Source organism: Lolium perenne, chromosome 6 (assembly GCF_019359855.2).
Source record: "Lolium perenne isolate Kyuss_39 chromosome 6, Kyuss_2.0, whole genome shotgun sequence".
Classification (NCBI taxonomy): domain Eukaryota; kingdom Viridiplantae; phylum Streptophyta; class Magnoliopsida; order Poales; family Poaceae; genus Lolium; species Lolium perenne.
This window is the reverse complement of record NC_067249.2, coordinates 91,418,200-91,438,303: the sequence shown is the minus strand read 5'-3', so window position 1 is coordinate 91,438,303 and position 20,104 is coordinate 91,418,200.

Below are 20,104 nucleotides of genomic sequence, written 5' to 3'. Positions count from 1 at the left end.
AAATGGGCATAAAAATTCAAAAAAATCAAAAAAAAAGAAAAAACAAAAGCACGCCGTCTTCCTATGTCATATAGTAAGCATTCAAGGTGATAAACAAGGTCTGGCATATTCAAACCACAAAAATCATGTATCTACCCCCTAACCCTAAACAAGGATCCAGGCTTACCCTTTTCATTTTCATGTTTTAAACTTGTTCAAATCTTGGTCAAACTTAGGATTTGACGAAGATTCAAATGGGCGTAAAAATACTTAGAAAAATCATGTACGTATCTACCCCAAACCCTAAACTCTATCTTACGAAGCCAAGCATGAAGAGAAGTGGTTTTGGGTTTCAAACATGGAAATTTCAAAAACCTCCCAAAAGCTTCATTTTAGAGTGACTAAGAAGGATCCATGCTTACCTTTTATTTTCATGTTTTAAACATGTTCAAATCTTGGTCAAACCGTACGTACCTAGGATTTGACCAAGATTCAAATGGGCATAAAAATTCAAAAAAAAAAAAGAAAAACCAAAGCACATAGCCTAGCTTCTTATATATGCCATATAGTAAGCATTCAAGTTGATAAACAAACTCTAGACATATTCAAACCAGAAAAATCATGTATCTACCCCTAACCCTAAACTTTGTCTTAATTATGAAGTCAAGCACGAAGAGAAGTCGTTTTGGGTTTCAAACATGGACATTTCAAAAACCCTCCCAAAAGCTTCATTGTGGTGTGACGTACTAAGAAGGATACATGCTTACATTTTCAACAACCCCCCTAAAAGCTTCATTATAGAGTGACTAAGAAGGATCCAGTCTGGCGGGCTTACCTTTTATTTTCTTGTTTTAAACTTGTTCAAATCTCGGTCAAACCTAGGATTTGACCAAGATTCAAAATGTGCATCAAAATTCAAAAAAATTTATAAAAATTAAAAACCAAATTAAAGCACATAGTGTTCTTATGTCATATAGTAAGCATTAAAGTTGATAAACAAGGTCTAGACACATATTCAAACAAGACAAATCATGTATCTATACCCCTAACCCCTAAACTCTATCTTATGAAGTCAACAACATGAAGAGAAGTGGTTTTGGGTTTCAAACATGGAAATTTCAAAAACCTCCCAAAAGCTTCATTTTAGAGTGACTAATATATATAAGAAGGATCCATGCCTGCTTACCACCTTTTCATTTTCATATTTTAAACTTGTTTAAATCTGTGTCAAATTAAACCAAGGATTTGACCAAAAGATTCAAATGGGCATAAAATTTAAAAATAACCAGAAAAATGAAAAACAAAAGCATATAGTCTTCTTATGTCATATACTAAGCATTCAAGTTGATAAACAAGGTTTGGACATGCATATTCAAACCTAGGCAAATCATGTATCTATCCCCTAGCCCCTAAACTATATCTTATGAAGTCAAGCATGAAGAGAAGTGGTTTTGGGTTTCAAACATGAAAATTTCAAGAACGTCCCAAAAACTTCATTTTAGAGTGACTAAGAAGGATACAGGCTTCCCCTTTTCATTTTCATGTTTTATACTTGTTTAAATCTTGGTCAAACCTAGGATTTGACAAAGATTCAAATGTGCATCAAAATAAAAAAATCAGAAAAATTAAAAAGCAAAGCACATAGTTTTCTTATGTCATATAGTTAGCATTAAAGTTGACAAACAAGGTCTAGATATATTCAAACAAGAAAAATCATGTATCTACCCCTAACCCTAAACTCTGTCTTATGTAGTCAAGCATGAAGAGAAGTGGTTTTGGGTTTCAAACTTGGAAATTTCAAGAACCCCCCAAAAGCTTCATTTTAGAGTGACTAAGAAGGATCCATGCTTACCTTTTCATTTTCATGTTTTAAACTTGTTTACATCTTGGTCATAGCTAGTGTATTTGACCAAGATTCAAGTGGGCATAAAATTAAAAAAATGAAAAAATGAAAAACCAAAGTACATAGTCTTCTTATGTCATATAGTAAGCATTCAAGCTGATAAACAAGGTCTAGACATATTCAAACCAAACAAATCATGTATCTACCCCCTAACCCCTAAACTTTATCTTATGAAGCCAAGCATGAAGAGAAGTGGTTCTTGGTTTCAAACATGGAAATATCAAAAACCTCCCAAAAGCTTCATTTTAGAGTGACTAAGAAGTATCCATGCTTACCTTTTCATTTTCATATTTTAAACTTGTTTAAATCATTATCAAACCTAGGATTTGACCAAGATAAGTATGGGCACAAAACCCTCTTAGCCAAAATCAACTACGAGCAAGATTTTCTGTATTGTAGATGCCCCAATTGACTCTCATCCCCAATATAATGTAGTCTTTTTTTATGTCAGTATAGACTTCTTTACTAGATGTATACTATCGTACATGGCATGCATTTGCCTAATGAGCAGCATTGTTTAGCCGTTCTAGCCAACCCGATCAATCTGTCAAGCTTCATGCACGAGATGCCAATTTACTCCCTCGCTCCGATCCATATTTCTTGGTGCTAAAAAGAATGTGAATCGGAGGGAGTACTTTTCTTAGATAGTACTATATCAGTTCAAAAAAAAAGTATAGTACTACTACATCACAAATGCTACAAAAGAGTACTAGTACTGTACATCACAAGACCACGACAGTTGTGTAGTAGAGTTTAATGCTGAACTTTAAACAGGACCAGGAGCATCAGGGCCAGCAGCAGGGGCGTTGACCGGCAACAAACCAGTCAAAAGACGTAAGGAAGAGGCCATATGCTGCGTGCTTGGCCTTGATTACAGGGTGGTGATTCTTCGCCGCTCGCCATGTATTCACGCCGTACCAGTTCCGCGTCGCCCGCGAGCGGATCGAAGCGATCCCGCGCGCCGGACACGCTCGAGGAGGCGTGGCGGCTCCAGGTAAGCAGTCCGCTGCCGGGAGTCGGCGCGCGGCGTGCGAGTACGGAGGCTCCACTGTACATGCCGTCGTCGCTCCGCGAGTTCGCCCCGGCGGGCTGCGGTACAAGGCGGATCCGCCGCTCAAACCGATGAGCGGCCCCGTCTTCAACAAATGGCGTGCCGACCGGGAGAGGAACCGCCGGTCGAAGGCGGCGTGGGAGGCGAGCACCAGCGGCGGATTCGCGCCGCCAGCCGGCGAGGAGGCGGAGGAGGCGGAGGAAGGGGAAGACCCCCTCTTCTTGAAGGCGCTGGCCGCGTCCCTCAAGGACGATGCCGACAAGAAGAGGGCGGAGGAAGAAGACAAGGCGGCGGCCATCGCCGCCGTGAAGGAGAAGGAGGCGCGGGATGCGGAGGAGAACGCGACCATCATCTTCCTCGACGACTAGATAGGTTAGAAGTCGCAATAAGGATCGCGCAATTCTGTATGTATGATCCGTATGTATGATCAACTATGAATTATGAACAATGAACTATCAAACCAAACCACATAGTTTTTTTTATGTCATATAGTAAGAATTCAAGTTGATAAAACAAGGTCTAGACATATTCAAACTAGACAAATCACGTATATTACCCCTAACCCTAAACTCTGTCTTGTGAAGTAAAGCATGAAGAGAAGTGGTTTTGGGTTTCAAACATGGAAATTTCAAAAACCTTCCGAAAAGCTTCATTTTGGAGTGACTAAGAAGGATGCAGGCTTACCTTTTCATTTTCATGTCTTAAACTTGTTTAAATCTTGGTTAAACCTAGGATTTGACCAAGATGAAATGGGCAAAAAAAATCAGAAAAAATCAAAAAAATGAAAACTAAAGCACATAGTATTCTTATGTCATATAGTAAGCATTCAATTTGATAAACAAGGTCTAAACATATTCAAACCAGACAAATCATGTATCTACCCACTAACCCTAAATTCTGTCTTATGAAGTCGATCAAGCATGAAGAGAAGTGGTTTTGGGTTTCAAACATGGAAATTTCAAAAACCTCCCAAAAGCTTCATTTTAGAGTTACTAAGAAGGATCCATGCTTACCTTTTATTTTCATGTTTTAAACATGTTCAAATCTTGGTCAAACCGTACCTAGGATTTGACCAAGATTCAAATGGGTATAAAAATTCAAAAAAACTGAAAAACCAAAGCACATAGCCTTCTTATGTCATATATAGTAAGCACTCAAGTTGGTAAACAAGGTCTAGAGATATTCAAACCAGAAAAATCTTGTATCTACCCCTAACCCTAAACTTTGTCTTATGAAGTCAAGCACGAAGAGAAGTCGTTTTGGGTTTCAAACATGGAAATTACAAAAACCTTCCCAAAAGCCTCATTTTGGAGTGACTAAGAAGGATGCAGGCTTACCTTTTCATTTTCATGTTTTAAACTTGTTTAAACCTTGGTTAAACCTAGGATTTGACCAAGATCAAATGGGCATAAAAATTCAGAAAAAATAAAAAATGAAAACCAAAGCACATAGTATTCTTATGTCATATATTAAGCATTCAAGTTGATAAACAAGGTCAAGACATATTCAAACCAGACAAATCATGTATCTACCCTAACCCTAAACTCTGTCTTATGAAGTCAAGCATGAAGAGACGTGGTTTTGGGTTTCAAACATGGAAATTTCAAGAACCCCCAAAAGCTTCATTTTAGAGTGACTAAGAAGGATCCAGGTCGAGCTTACCTTTTATTTTTATGTTTTAAACTTGTTCAAATCTTGGTCAAACCTAGGATTTGACCAAGATTCAAATGGGTATAAAAAATGAAAAACCAAAGCACATAGCCTTTTTTATGTCATATAATAAGCACTCAAGTTGATAAACAAGGTCTAGACATATTCAAACCAGAAAAATCATGTATCTACCCCTAACCCTAAACTTTGTCTTATGAAGTTAAGCACGAAGAGAAGTCGTTTTTGGGTTTCAAACATGGAAATTTCAAAAACCTTCCCAAAAACTTCATTTTGGAGTGACTAAGAAGGATGCAGGCTTACCTTTTCATTTTCATATTTTAAACATGTTTAAATCTTGGTCAAACCTATGATTTGACCAAGATTCAAATGGGCATAAAAATTGTTAGAAAAATCATGTACGTATCTACCCCTAACCCTAAACTCTATCTTACGAAGTCAAGCATGAAGAGAAGTGGTTTTGGGTTTCAAACATGGAAATTTCAAAAACCTCCCAAAAGCTTCATTTTAGAGTGACTAAGAAGGATCCAGACCGGGCTTACATTTTATTTTCATATTTTAAACTTGTTCAAATCTTGGTCAAACCGTACCTAGGATTTGACCAAGATTCAAATGGGCATAAAATTTCAAAAAAAAAAAAAAGAAAAACCAAAGCACATAGCCTTCTTATGTCATATAGTAAGCACTCAAGTTGATAAACAAGGTCTAGTCATATTCAAACCAGAAAAATCATGTATCTACCCCTAAGCCTGAACTTTGTCTTATGAAGTCAATCACGAAGAGAAGTCGTTTTGGGTTTCAAACATGGAAATTTCAAATACCTTCCGAAAAGCTTCATTTTGGAGTGACTAAGAAGGATGCAGGCTTACCTTTTCATTTTCATGTTTTAAACATGTTTAAATAAGGATGCGTGGTTCTGAAACCTCATACACATTGTTGCAAAAGTAATTACATCACCTAAACAATACTACCAGTTCATAATTCTAAACTTATGTACAATCTTGGAAACATATAACGCCAGCCTAGTTCACCAATTATCATCATCCCTCTTGATGCGCTTGCCGGTGCCGCTTGTACCTGCCTCCCACACTACAAGAAAAGTTCTGATAGACAACGTCTCAAAATCGTCCGCTAAGGGGTATTTTTCGTCGCCTATGGGCCTAACCCGACGATATGGGTTCTGTTGTGGAAACTGCGTAAGGCAAAGTCCTACGACGATTTTTTCGGTCCATCGCGCTTGGGCGCCCTTCCGCCACGGAAAATCGGACCGTTGCCCAAGTGTTTTCGGGAGCCCGTTGACTGCTGACGTCATGCAAACTGACACATGGCAGACGCCGTTAACTGGCAGTTAACGGCGTTAACCGGCTGAAACCCCGTGGTAGATGGTAGGCCCACACGAGGCCTGCCACGTCTTAAGCGGGCCGGCGCATTAAGTTTACGGGCCGGGCCAGCTGACTTAGTTTGACCGGTCAACTATATAGCTGGGCTGGTCCATTAGTTACGTGGGCCGGGCCTAACCTCTAAATTTGACTGGTCAAAACTTTAATGGGCCGGCCCACTAAGCATGTGGGCCGGGCCGAATGCACTCGTTTGACCGGTCAACAGGCAAAAGGGCCGGCCCACAAGACATGTGGGACCCACTTTCCTGGTATCGGGCCGGCCCATTTACAAAGTGGGGTCCACATTAAAGCAAGTGGGCTGGCCCAAAAAATTATTGGGCCGGCCCAATTAGCATGTGGGTCCCACTTTCCTGCTATCGGGCCGGCCCATTTAGTACGTGGGGTCCACATTAGATCAACTGGGCTGGCCCAACAAGCCAGTGGGCCGGGCCAAAAGCACAAGTGGGTCCCACTTTCCTGTTAAAGGGCCAGCCCATTTAGTATGTGGGGTCCACCATATAGCAAGTGGGCGGCCCAACAAGATAGTGGGCGGGCCAAAACCACAGGTGGGTCCCACTTTCCAGTTAAAGGGCTGGCCCATTTAGTATGTGGGGTCCACCATATAGCAAGTGGGCCGGCCCAACAAGATAGTGGGCCGGGCTAAAAACACAGGTGGGTCCCACTTTCCAGTTAAAGGGCTGGCCCATTTAGTATGTGGGGTCCACCATATAGCAAGTGGGCCGGCCCAACAAGATAGTGGGCCGGGCCAAAAACACAGGTGGGTCCCACTTTCCTGTTAAAGGGCCGGCCCATTTAGTATGTGGGGTCCACCATATAGCAAGTGGGCTGGCCCAACACGCTAGTGGGCCGGGCCAAAAACAGTGGGTCCCACTTTCCTCTTAAAAGGCCGGCCCGTTTAGTATGGGGGGTACACCATTAATCAAGTGGGCCGGCCCAACAAGAGATTTGGGCGGGCCCAAAAACCTGGTGGGTCCCACTTTGGTCTTAAAGGGCCGGCCCATTTAGTATGTGGGGTCCACCACAAAAGCAATTGGGCTGGCCCAACTAGTTAGTGGGCCGGCCCAGTTGTGGGTGGGGTCCACCTTAAAGCAAGTGGGCCGGCCCACTTAGAGTGTGGGGTCCACAAGAATCAAGTGGGCTGGCCCAATAAGTAAGTGGGCCAGCCCGTTTAGTTGCCGTTTATATGCCGCGTAATAGGCGCTTTAGGATTTTGCGAGCCGGCACATATGTGATTTCGCTTAATTGGGCCGTTTAAGGGATGGGAATTCATGATTTAGATACTGAGAATATTTACGCAGCATTGATTTCTATCGGATAGCCTCACTTACCACAAGCACCAAAGAAAAAATGCGCGAAAGAACTATAAAAACTAACTAAATATTACATCAGCTGCAAGGCTTTGAAAAATATTACGTAACCCGTAGAAATTGAATGGTAATTAAACCTATAATACAATGAAGCGATCCAACAATCTTTTAAGTTGTCCATGCAGCACCTATATCTGAAACAAAGACATTACAAGTTAAGACAGCAACAATGGAAACGCAAAGACACTGCAATATTGTTTGCCAAAGAATTTGGAACTCATCATTTCGTCGTTATAACAAGATCATTGTAATGCGCACAATAAGCAAACAAAGAGTGCATGCCGCATACCAACAGCCAATATAACAGAGCATATTAGAATGAAATAGCAGACTTACTACTGTCGAGTCCCATGCAAACCAACATGTTCAGGGAGTACAAAATTGGCATGAACAACATAGTAGCAGGCCATAATTTTTGTAACAACGATCGAGCAAGATGAAGTTATGATGGCTACATCTACGGAGCAGGGAATGTAAACCAAAAATAGAAGTTACGATGGCAAAAGCTAAAGAGGAGGGAATGTGAACCAACATGTGCCAAGTGCAATTACTTCATTTTGGCCGTGAACTAAATAATACTCCTGAACTTATAGTGAAGGGGATGCAAATCAAGATGTTTCGGGATATAAACTTGTAATGAGCAACACATAGAGGATAGTTAATGCTGGAGCTTAGGATGGACCAGATACATAATATAGTGGGATCACCTGTGAACTTGTATAAGAGGGAATGCAAACCAATATGTTCAGCTTTCCATATGTGAGCGTCATGCCAAGTCAGAGAAACAAGTCAATAATGCAGCTTTTGAAGAACAAGATGGCACGCAAAATTATTATCTAGTAGTATGACAAGTTTATTTGTACTACAGGCTAGATAGCAGAGTGATAGCATGCCAAACTAAGTCCTTACTTTGTTAGCTTACAATGAACTAGATACAAAACAATGGCATCACCTGTAGTACAGGGAATGCAAGCCAACATGTTCATGGAGTAAAAAATTGGCACAAACAACATAGTAGCAGGCCATAATTTTTGTAACAACGACTGAGTAAGATAAAGTTATGATGGCTAGATCTACAGAGCAGGGAATGTAAACCAAATATAGAAGTTACGATGCCAAAAGCTATAGAGCAGGGAATGCGAACCAACATGTGCAATTACTTAAAATTGGCCGTGAACTAAATAATAGCAGGATGTTACTATAATACCTATAATTTTTGTAACAACGACTGAGCAAGATAGAAGTTATGATGGCTATATCTACAGAGCAGGGAATGCAAACCAAAATGTTCAATCGCTTATAGTTAGCAATGAAGTAGAAAATAGCAACGTGTTACGGTCATAGCTAGGAATGAACTAAAAGAGCTTCAGACAAACAAGCATCTGAACCCAGAACATGGCGCTAAAACAAGGGACTTACATTAGGAGAAGCACTGTGGGAGTCACAGCAGATCTTCACAGGGTTGATAGATCCGGTGATGAAGTACGCTACATGTGCTACTTGGGGTTGGAGAGACGGCCATTACACTTCATGATTACTCATCTCATCTGCAAAAACGTAACGGCGCGTCGTTAGCACAAACAGGTTCCCCCAAGATTAAACAAGAACTTGCAGGCAAGCAATAGAAAAGCGACAGTAGAAGAGTTTAGATCATGCACGGCGCGGGTGAAGCAGATCCGGTTCATGCACAGCGGTGTCGGTGAGCAAGATCCGATGCGGTGGACGACGGATCCGGCAAAGCGGCTCCGGTGGGGTGGACGATACCGCAGCTGAAGCGACTGCGGTAGACTGCTGGATGAGCATATGGTTTCGAGGTTCGGCGGGGATGATCCGGTCCGGTTGATGACGGCGTCGATGAAGCGGCTCCGGCAAGCAGCCGGATGACGAGGATCGCGAGGGCTCGGGTAGGCCAGGGAAGTCCGGCGGGGATGTTCCGGTGCGGTGGTCGTGGAGGTGGTAGAGAGAGGGACTTGAGAAGTTCCGGTGGGTGGTCTCGAGATGAGAGACCGAGGGAAATGAATTTTTTGGGAGGGTATCCGGGGCTAGGGAGGTGGTGATCCAAAAAATGACGGCGGACCCCCACCAACTGACTTTGCTGTCATCTCCACAGGGGTAGAATCGGAATTTGGAAGCGTGTGAAATTTTTGTATTTTGTGGGCGGGAAGTTTTGCCGCTATGAGATTTTGAATTTCGCTAAGGTCCAAGTATAATGATAAAAAATTGTGAGACCGTACTAGTACCTCTGTTCAAGGCCGACTGTAAAATGAAATCATCATCAAGTTGAACATCGGTTACTACCATGATCATCATCGGACACAGATCTGGTGACATGCACCTGAAATTGGTGCATCCGTTGCAAAGTATAATGCTAAAATTTTGAGTGACCGTACTAGTACTTATGTTCAAGCCCGAGTGCAACATCAAATCATCATCACGTTGAAAATTTGTTACCATGATCATGATCTATCTCTAAATTTGGCGAATCCGCTAAATCTGGCAAAGTATAATGATAAAGAAATTGTGAGACAGTAGTAGTACTTCTGTTCAAGGTCGAGTGCAACATCAAATCATCATCACGTTTAAAATTTGTTACCATGATCATGATCTACCTCTGAAAATGGGCGCATCCGCTAAAACTTGCAAAGTATAATGATAAAAATTGTGAGACCGTACTAGGACTTATGTTCAAGGTCGAGTGCAACATCAAATCATCATTACATTGAAAAGTGTGTTACCATGATCATGATCTATCTCTGAATTTGGCGCATCCGCTAAATCTCGCAAAGTATAATGATAAAAAAATTGTGAGAATGTACTAGTACTTATGTTCAAGGCCGAGTGCAGGATCAAATCATCATCACGTTGAAATTCGTTACAACGATCATGACATATCTCTAAAATTGGCGCATCCGCTAAATCTCGCAAAGTATAATGATAAAAAAAATTGTGAGACTGTACTAGTACTTGTGTTCAAGGCCGAGTGCAGGATCAAATCATCATCACGGTGAAATTTGTTACAACGATCATGACATATCTCTGAAATTGGCGCATCCGCTAAATCTTGCATGTGGCGCATCTCAGTGCGGAGCAACAGGCCGGTGCTATCAAGGTTGAGGCGTCAGTAGCGTCATCGGGCTCTCCTCTTTTGATAGATCTTCTACATGGCGCGGCGCACCGCCCGTCGAGAAGCAGCCACATGTGATACCGAGGTGGAGACGTCGCCGGCATCCTCGAGGCGCGGCCGCCCTTCTACGAGCCAGCGTCGACTCAAGGTATGAATCGATGCGTTGTCGCGCCCCTTCTTCCGATGAAGTGGGGTGCCTTAGATTTATTGTTCTTCTCTTACGATTATTTCGAGCCGATCATGTGTGCTCTTTCTCTGAATATATTGCTTGAAAAGCTAACCAAGTTAATTAAATTCACTTCGTTCTTAATCTTGCGTGCTAATTTTGTTATTTTTCTTTGACGGTGGTGCGCGCAAGGAGATTTATTTGTGGGTGTGCTGAGCTGTTAGGCCTAAGTCGAAATCCTCAGCTAAACGAGGCCTCAGCTTAACACATAAAAAAGGTGTTCAATCTCGCCCACAATGTCCTTTTCTTTCCTCTTCCTTTATTGGAACTTGTTTTGCAGACAAGGAAAGTGGCACGTGTAATGTGAGTAAAACCCTCTTAGCCAAAATCAGCTACAAGCAAGATTTTCTGTATTGTAGATGCCCCAATTGACTCTAATCCCCAATGTAGTCTTTTTTATGTCACGATAGACTTCTTTACATGGCATGCATTTGCCTAATGAGCAGCATTGTATTGCCATTCTAGCCAACCTGGTCGATATGTCAAGCTTCATGCACGAGATGCCATGTTTAATTTACTCCCTCACTCCGATCCATATTTCTTGGTGTAAAATGAATGTGAATCGAAGGGTGTACTTTTCTTAGATAGTACTATACCATTTCAAAAAAAAATACTAGTACTTCGTACTACTACATCACAAATGCATCAAAAGAGTACTACCATCACAAGACCACCACGGTTGTACTAGTAGAGTTTAATCTTGAACTTCCAAAGGGAATAAGATTACACATATGAACTTTAAACGGGACCAGGAGCATGAGGGCTAACGGCGGGGGCGTTGACCGGGAACAAGCCAGGCAAGACGTAATTACGGAGGAAGAGGCCATATGCTGCGTGCTTGGCCTTGGTTGCGAGGCGGTGCTTCCCCGATGTACTTAGGCCTACACCCGTCGCATCTTTGGATCGGCTGCGGATGTCCTTCTCGGGAGGATTTTGCCACTGCAATGGGCAAAATAGCTCCCAGCGCATGCGGAAGCAATTTCACCACCCTTCAGCCGCTTCAGAATGTAGCGGCTCTTCTGGTCCCTGCGCTCCTTGTTGTCGTCCATGTCATCAGAATATTCCTGTGAATTATAAAGTACATAATAATCAGGTGCTTAATGAAAGATCGAATAAATACTGCACTATCATAAGCAAACCTTAGAAACCCTAAAATTAAATGTGTAGAACAAGTAAATGGCAGAAGAAATCATACTAAATCACGAGAAAACCCTATGAATAGCAATGAACATAAGCCACAACAATTGCAAGTCCACTAAGTATGAACACATAAATTAATTATATGACAAATCAAGCCAACTACATGGCAGATTAGTCGAAATTAAACTAGAATCTGACCGTACGAACCGTAGAATCAAGTACGTCTACAAGACAAGGTAGGGGATCAAATCAATCAAGAACCAGGTTCGTGCAAACCACGCGAATAGTAATATGACACAAAAAGGATCGGGACAGTTTCGGTAAAAGAGCAGTACCTCCTCGTCGTCACCCTCGACATCCTCCTGGAACTGAACGTTTGGGCCAAAATCGTCTAAGGGGTCGAGGTCCGCGTCCAGCACCGGGTCTAGGAAGACCTCGCCGTGGTGGCCTGCAACGCCTTGCGGATCTTCGGCGGGAGCAACGGCGTTGCTATCCACCTTCTCCTCGACGGCCAGGACGCCCATTTCGACCGAGGTCGAAGAATCAGACAAGCAGAGGAGACGAGCGGCCTGGGTGCCCGGTGAAGCCTCACCCGCCGCGACGGCCAATACCGCAGAGGCATCCTCTGCGCGAGCGGCCGCCGATTGCTCCGCCTCGTACGCAAGACCTGTCTTCATGCTGCTGCGGTTGGAAACGAGGAAGTCGATGCCTCGGAGGTGCGGTGAGTTGATGGGAGGGGAGAGGACGAGCTCGCGAGAGACGATGAGGCCGATTATTTTATAGCCTCTGACTCTCTGTATCAGAATGGCATTAGTTGTGGACGCGACAGACGATGAGGCCGATTAGTTGTGGACGCGTGAAGTCGTGCATGTACTCGATTCTCACGTATACCAATACTTCCAAACGTCATAAGTAATTCACAATCATTCAGAATAATATGAGACCTTAACATTTTATTGTTTGTGTCAGATATTGTCCATGAAAAATAACATCCTTCAAAAAATAAATCCCCTATGCCAATCCGGTCATGCCCGTCTACTCCAACTAGGTTCCTCGAGTAAATTTGTCACCTTACATTCTTAAAATGAACCAAAATTTGGCACAGGGGCATCACATGGAAAATGATGTTACCATTCTCTCTTCCCATTTTTGTTTGAATTTTTCAAAATTGTCATGCCCTAACGGAAAAAATGTATGTTCCTTCTATGAAGCATGTATCAGAATGGCATTACCAAAACCTGGGGGTGGCGGGGCACATGGTGGTGTGATGATACATCACATTTGGACCACACAACACAATTTGGACCAACCAAAAAAATTCAACCACCCTACACAAACCTTGGTCAAAACTAGTTTGACCAATGTTACAAAAGTTGTACATAATTCAGAAACCGTCAGAAATATACGAATCATTCAGGAGTCAATACTGAAGACAAAGCAATTATGCCAAAAGACGAAGGCAGAGGAGGAACAGGTCTTGCTATATTGCACAACAAAGCCAAATTCAACTTTTCATCGATTCCAAAATTCTGGCTGCAATTAGCACACCCTGGTCTCCTGATGTCGCAATAGTTGGCTGCTGGGAGCGGAGACACTCGACTTCCTTCTTCAACTTATCGCACTCTGTGCGAACTTTCAAGTACTTCGTCTCGAAATATTGCGCATGTTCAGCATGCAACTCCACTTCCTGTTGAAAACTTTCACAGTCACAGTTGCAATCACACTGACCAGCCTTGTCAGTGACCACACTCATCGGTGGCTGGGCGCGTAGTTCCTCGACTTCCTTCTTCAACTTCTTACACTCCGCGAGAACATCTGAGTACCGTTTATCAAAAGAAGATTGCTCGGAACGGGCATTCTCCGCCGATATGGCACGATTTAAAATGCCCCTGCCCACGAGGTGGCGGATTTTCTTATGAAGGATGGTGTTGTGGCCCTTGATCTGGTCCAGTTTCGCGGAGAATCATGTTATCACATCCTGCATTGCAAATTCAACAGCAATGAAGTATGCAGAGTGCAGATGAGGGGGGAGAAATAAACAAATGGAGCGCCAACCTCTTCAATATGCCTGAGAGCTGCAAAGTCCTTGTCCATAGGAACCTCTTCAACTATGGAACCGCCATCCCTGGAAGAAAGACAGTTAAGTAGTTGGATCTGGCAGCCAGCAAGGAGGCGATGAAACTGCGGCACGGCAATGGAAACATACACGGCCAAAGATGCACACACGTTTACTGGCTGCTCCTCTCCTGGAGACTGAGCATTCGTCTCTGATTCTGCATTCAGGATACCAAACCTATGCAAGAGTTTGAGGTTTCTGTTCTGAAGGGTGGTGTTGTGGCCCTTTAATCTCATAATCCCTTCCTGCATGGAAAAATTCACCAAGATGTGAATCAGGGATCCTTTTTCATTCACAGGATATGAAAATCATAAGATTAGGAAAAGCATAGGATTTTGTATACATTAGAGAGGGTGTATGCGCTATTTTATGGGCTATTTTGGAATGTACAAAATGAAGTCGTGTTTAATAAACCCAAATCTCATCCCTTCTTGCAGGTTATCCCTATGATTATTCACTAGATCCGTATGTTTCTTATCTCTAGCCTGAGGATCAGCCGGATATCGTGGAGTGCAGGTGCAACCGACTAGAGACAGCCGCACGGGATTTTTACAGCCAGGGTGGCTGCGGTTTCCTCATAGAATTACTTAACGATGTGTTTTTGCCTTTTTGGCACCTGCTGTTTTCTATGTTTCGTTGGTGGATCTTTGTGTCGACTCTAGCTGATCCGTGAGAAGTTGTCATAATTTGTGTATGAACTGAAGAAAGCAATAAAGCAGCCATATACATCATTTTGATGCAGAGGCTGTGATATGTCCCCCATTTCGAAAAAAGGAACAAACATAGGATATATTTCTATAAATCAAACAACTAATGTAGGGAAGAACCCATAGGATCTAAATGCTACACAATTCTTATATAAGTCCTACGAATTAAAGAAGCCCTCATGCGATACGGAGATGAAGAGGAAGAAAAAAGCAATGGATATACTTCGTATATTATAGTGCATACATTATTAATGCTCTTGAGAGCTAACAAGTGCTCATCAAACAACGGGTCCTCGATAGCTAAGTACGAAGTGGATCCTGCGGTAGAAAGCACGAGCCTGGAACCGTCGGCCCTGGAAGATGATAGCCGGTTTAGTTGGCACCGCCTGCCAGCAAGGACTCAACGAAAATCCGGCATGGCGATGGAAACATACCCAGGAGCTTCGTACCCACCAGGTTGGCGAGAAACGAGCGATTTCTCAACTTGGGTAGGAATGGCGCTGAAACCAGCCGCCATGGAAGAAAGACGGTTAAATTGTTTGATCCGCTAGCCAGCCAGAAGGCAGAGAAACTTCGGCATGGAAACATACCGGGGAGCTACGTACCCACCATCTTGGCGAAACACGGTCGATTTCTCGGCATCGGTAGGAAGGGCGACACTTGAACGGGCGGCCCTGGAAGAAAGACGGTCAAATAGCTGGTTCTCCCGGGTAAAAAAAAATAGTTGGATCTGTTTGCCTTGCTGTAATCTGCGTTCATGGGGGCAAAGAAAGCACATGGCGATAAAAACCTACCAGGACTCTTGCTGGATTACTCGCCTCGACCCAACAAGCCCGAAGCGGTACCGAGCTTGCGATGGAAGCGCAGACCGAGCTTGCGATGGAAGCGCCGACTGTGCTTGCGAGGGAAGCGCTGTCGTGCCTGTCCGCCGGCGCCGCTGGTACACTTTCAAAGTCGGAGTTTGCAGGACTTTCAGCGGGATGGATTTCACCGCGGATTTAGTCTCAGACAACAACGCCTCCTTCCTCTTCTTGCACTTCTTCATGTTCTTCTTAGACAACTTGTTGAACGATGGATGAATCGCTGGAGGAAGAAGGAAGGGACAAGCAGGTGGGGATAGAAGGGGTCGGTGTAGAGCTCTCCGGGGAGGGTTCCCCGGGGAGGAGGATGAAAACTGGAACGAACAGGACAGGGATGGGACTGGGCAATCTTGTCCGTCCATCCAAAATCAAAGGGCGGGAGCACATAAGACTTTGGGCCATTGACAGGCTGGTCCTGCCACAGGCGGACCCCAAGTTTCAGCGATTCAATGTCAGTGAAAAGATGGGCAATGTAAAAGAATCTTGTTCGGGGTCGGCCGCGGAAGCCAAATCTCTGTGTCCCAAAGTCTACTAGTAGTCTACTCCTATATAGGTATAGCTGCATAGCCATCATACCATTGCATTGATCGAGCTGTACGCCTTTACCACTCTGATTCAGGTCCAAAATATTAGTGTTCTCTTGTCAAATCAAAGGCCTTGTCAGTTTGACGAAATGGACGTTCTTTAACTCACAAACTACTCCAAGGACATCATTTACGGACTACTCAGTTCGGCAAAAAGATTCTTGAAGCCATGTACATATTTTCTGGATCGATTTAGTAATTTGCTACAACTGTAATATTATTTCCAATTTTCAGCAATTTATTTGAATTTTAGGATTTTACTTATAAATTACGCTAATTGACATGTTTAGGAAAGATAGAAAACAACTAGTGTATGCATGACCAATTAATCTGACTAAATAAATCTTATAGTGGCCACTTTGCATCACTCAAACTGAGAGTGCATGTTAGATTCATATGATAGAATAATGGAGAATCGCTATGACATATGCCTCCTTGAATCCTACGGGAAAGAAATCTACGGGAATTGGTAGAGCTAGGTGCGTGATGGTATCATAGGAAAGACAAAGGAAATTTCTATATAGATTGAGAGTGCATAGCATAGTTGTCACAAATGCATATGAATTTTTCCAAGAGGTCTAACCTCTTATTAGAAATCCCATAGGGTTGTACTAGTATAAGAAAAAAATACATAGAAATTTTGGAGGATTCAATTCTTCAAATCAAACAAGCTATATAGGGGGAAAATCATATCCTTTGATTCGTACAATTTGTATAGGAGTTATGTAGGATTTGACTATAGGAGTTATGTAGGATTTGACTATAGGATTTGAATATTTGTACGGTTGTGTAATATTTCTACCCAGATCAATTCACATACCACCGGTTATGTATTTTTTTGGGATATAAAAATAGGAGGTGTGGTATATTTGATGTGTGTAGAGATAATTGATGCCTACTTTCCCCCTCCTTTCCTGTAGACAGTGTTGGGCCTCCAAGAGCAGAGGTTTGTAGAACAGCAGCAAGTTTTCCCTTAAGTGGATACCCAAGGTTTATCGAACTCAGGGAGGAAGAGGTCAAAGATATCCCTCTCATGCAACCCTGCAACCACAAAGCAAGAAGTCTCTTGTGTCCCCAACACACCTAATAGGTGCACTAGTTCGGCGAAGAGATAGTGAAATACAGGTGGTATGAATATATAGGAGCAGTAGCAACGGTGCCAGCAAATAGCTTGCTGGCGTGTAGTTGATGGTGGTGGTATTGCAGCAGTAGTAACACAGTAAAACAGTAAACAAGCAGTAGTAACTCAGCAGTATTTAGGAACAAGGCCTAGGGATTACACTTTCACTAGTGGACACTCTCAACATTGATCACATAACAGAATAGATAAATGCATACTCTACACTTTTGTTGGATGATGAACGCATTGCGTAGGATTACACGAACCCTCAATGCCGGAGTTAACAAGCTCCACAATTTGTTCATATTTAGTAACCTTATAGTGTAAGATAGATCAAAGGACTAAACCAAGTACTAACATAGCATGCACACTTTCACCTTCATGCATATGTAGGAGGAATAGATCACATCAATACCATCATAGTAATAATTAACTCCACAATCTACAAGAGATCATGATCATAGCCTACGACAAGAACCACACGGTGCACACACTAGTCACCTTTACACACGTGCAGGAGGAATAGAACTACTTTAATAACATCACTAGAGTAGCACATAGATGAATTGTGATACAAAACTCATATGAATCTCAATCATGTAAAGCAGCTCATGAGATCATTGTATTGAAGTACATGGAGAGAGATTAACCACATAGCTACCGGTACAGCCCCGAGCCTCGATGGAGAACTACTCCCTCCTCATGGGAGCAGCAGCGGTGATGAAGATGGCGGTGGAGATGGCAGCGGTGTCGATGGAGAAGCCTTCCGGGGGCACTTCCCCGCTCCGGCAGCGTGCCGGAACAGAGACTCCTGTCCCCCAGATCTTGGCCTCGCGATGGCGGCGGCTCTGGAAGGTTTTTGTGGTTTTCGTCGAACGCATCAGGGTTTTCGATCCAGGGGCTTTATATAGGCGAAGAGGCGGCGCAGGAGGGCTGACAGGGGGGCCAGACTATAGGGCGGCGCGGCCCCCCCTCTGGCCGCGCCAGCCTATAGTTTGGTGGGCCTGTGGCCCCCTCCGACCTCTCGGTGTGTTCTGGATGCTTCCGGGGATTCTAAGATCTTTGGCGTTGATTTCGTCCGATTCCGAGAATATTTCGTTACTAGGATTTCTGAAACCAAAAACAGCAGAAAACAGGAACTGGCACTTCGGCATCTTGTTAATAGGTTAGTTCCAGAAAATGCACGAATATGACATAAAGTGTGCATAAAACATGTAGATAACATCAATAATGTGGCATGGAACATAAGAAATTATCGATACGTCGGAGACGTATCAGCATCCCCAAGCTTAGTTCTGCTCGTCCCGAGCAGGTAAAACGATAACACAGATAATTTCTGGAGTGACATGCCATCATAATCTTGATCATACTATTTGTAAAGCATATGTAGTGAATGCAGCGATCAAAACAATGTATATGACATGAGTAAACAACTGAATCATAAAGCAAAGACTTTTCATGAATAGCACTTCAAGACAAGCATCAATAAGTCTTGCATAAGAGTTAACTCATAAAGCAATAATTCAAAGTAAAGGTATTGAAGCAACACAAAAGAAGATTAAGTTTCAGCGGTTGCTTTCAACTTGCATGTATATCTCATGGATATTGTCAACATAGAGTAATATAATAAGTGCAATAAGCAAGTATGTAGGAATCAATGCATAGTTCACACAAGTGTTTGCTTCTTGAGGTGGAGAGAAATAGGTGAACTGACTCAACATTGAAAGTAAAAGAATGGTCCTCATAGAGGAAAAGCATCGATTGCTATATTTGTGCTAGAGCTTTTATTTTGAAAACATGAAACAATTTTGTCAACGGTAGTAATAAAGCATATGTATCATGTAAATTATATCTTACAAGTTGCAAGCCTCATGCATAGTATACTAATAGTGCCCGCACCTTGTCCTAATTAGCTTGGACTACCGGATCATCACAATGCATTGTTTTTACCAAGTGTCACAAAGGGGTACCTCTATGCCGCATGTACAAAGGTCTAAGGAGAAAGCTCGCATTGGATTTCTCGCTATTGATTATTCTTCAACTTAGACATCCATACCGGGACAACATAGACAACAGATAATGGACTCCTCTTTTATGCATAAGCATATAACAACAATTAATAATTTTCTCATTTGAGATTTGAGGATTATTGTCCAAAACTGAAACTTCCACCATGGATCATGGCTTTAGTTAGCGGCCCAATGTTCTTCTCTAACAATATGCATGCTTAACCATAGGGTGGTAGATCTCTCTTACTTCAGACAAGACGGACATGCATAGCAACTCACATGAAATTCAACAATGAATAGTTGGTGGCGTCCCCAGTGAACATGGTTATCGCACAACAAGCAACTTAATAAGAGATAAAGTGCATAATTACATATTCAATACCACAATAGTTTTTAAGCTATTTGTCCCATGAGCTATATATTGCAAAGGTGAATGATGGAATTTTAAAGGTAGCACTCAAGCAATTTACTTTGGAATGGCGGAAAAATACCATGTAGTATAGGTAGGTATGGTGGACACAAATGGCATAGTGGTTGGCTCAAGTATTTTGGATGCATGAGAAGTATTCCCTCTCGATACAAGGTTTAGGCTAGCAAGGCTTATTTGAAACAAACACAAGGATGAACCGGTGCAGCAAAACTCACATAGAAGACATATTGAAAACATTATAAGACTCTACACCGTCTTCCTTGTTGTTCAAACTCAATACTAGAAATTATCTAGACCTTAGAGAAACCAAATATGCAAACCAAATTTTAACATGCTCTATGTATTTCTTCATTAATGGGTGCAAAGCATATGATGCAAGAGCTTAATCATGGGCACAACAATTGCCAAGTATCACATTAC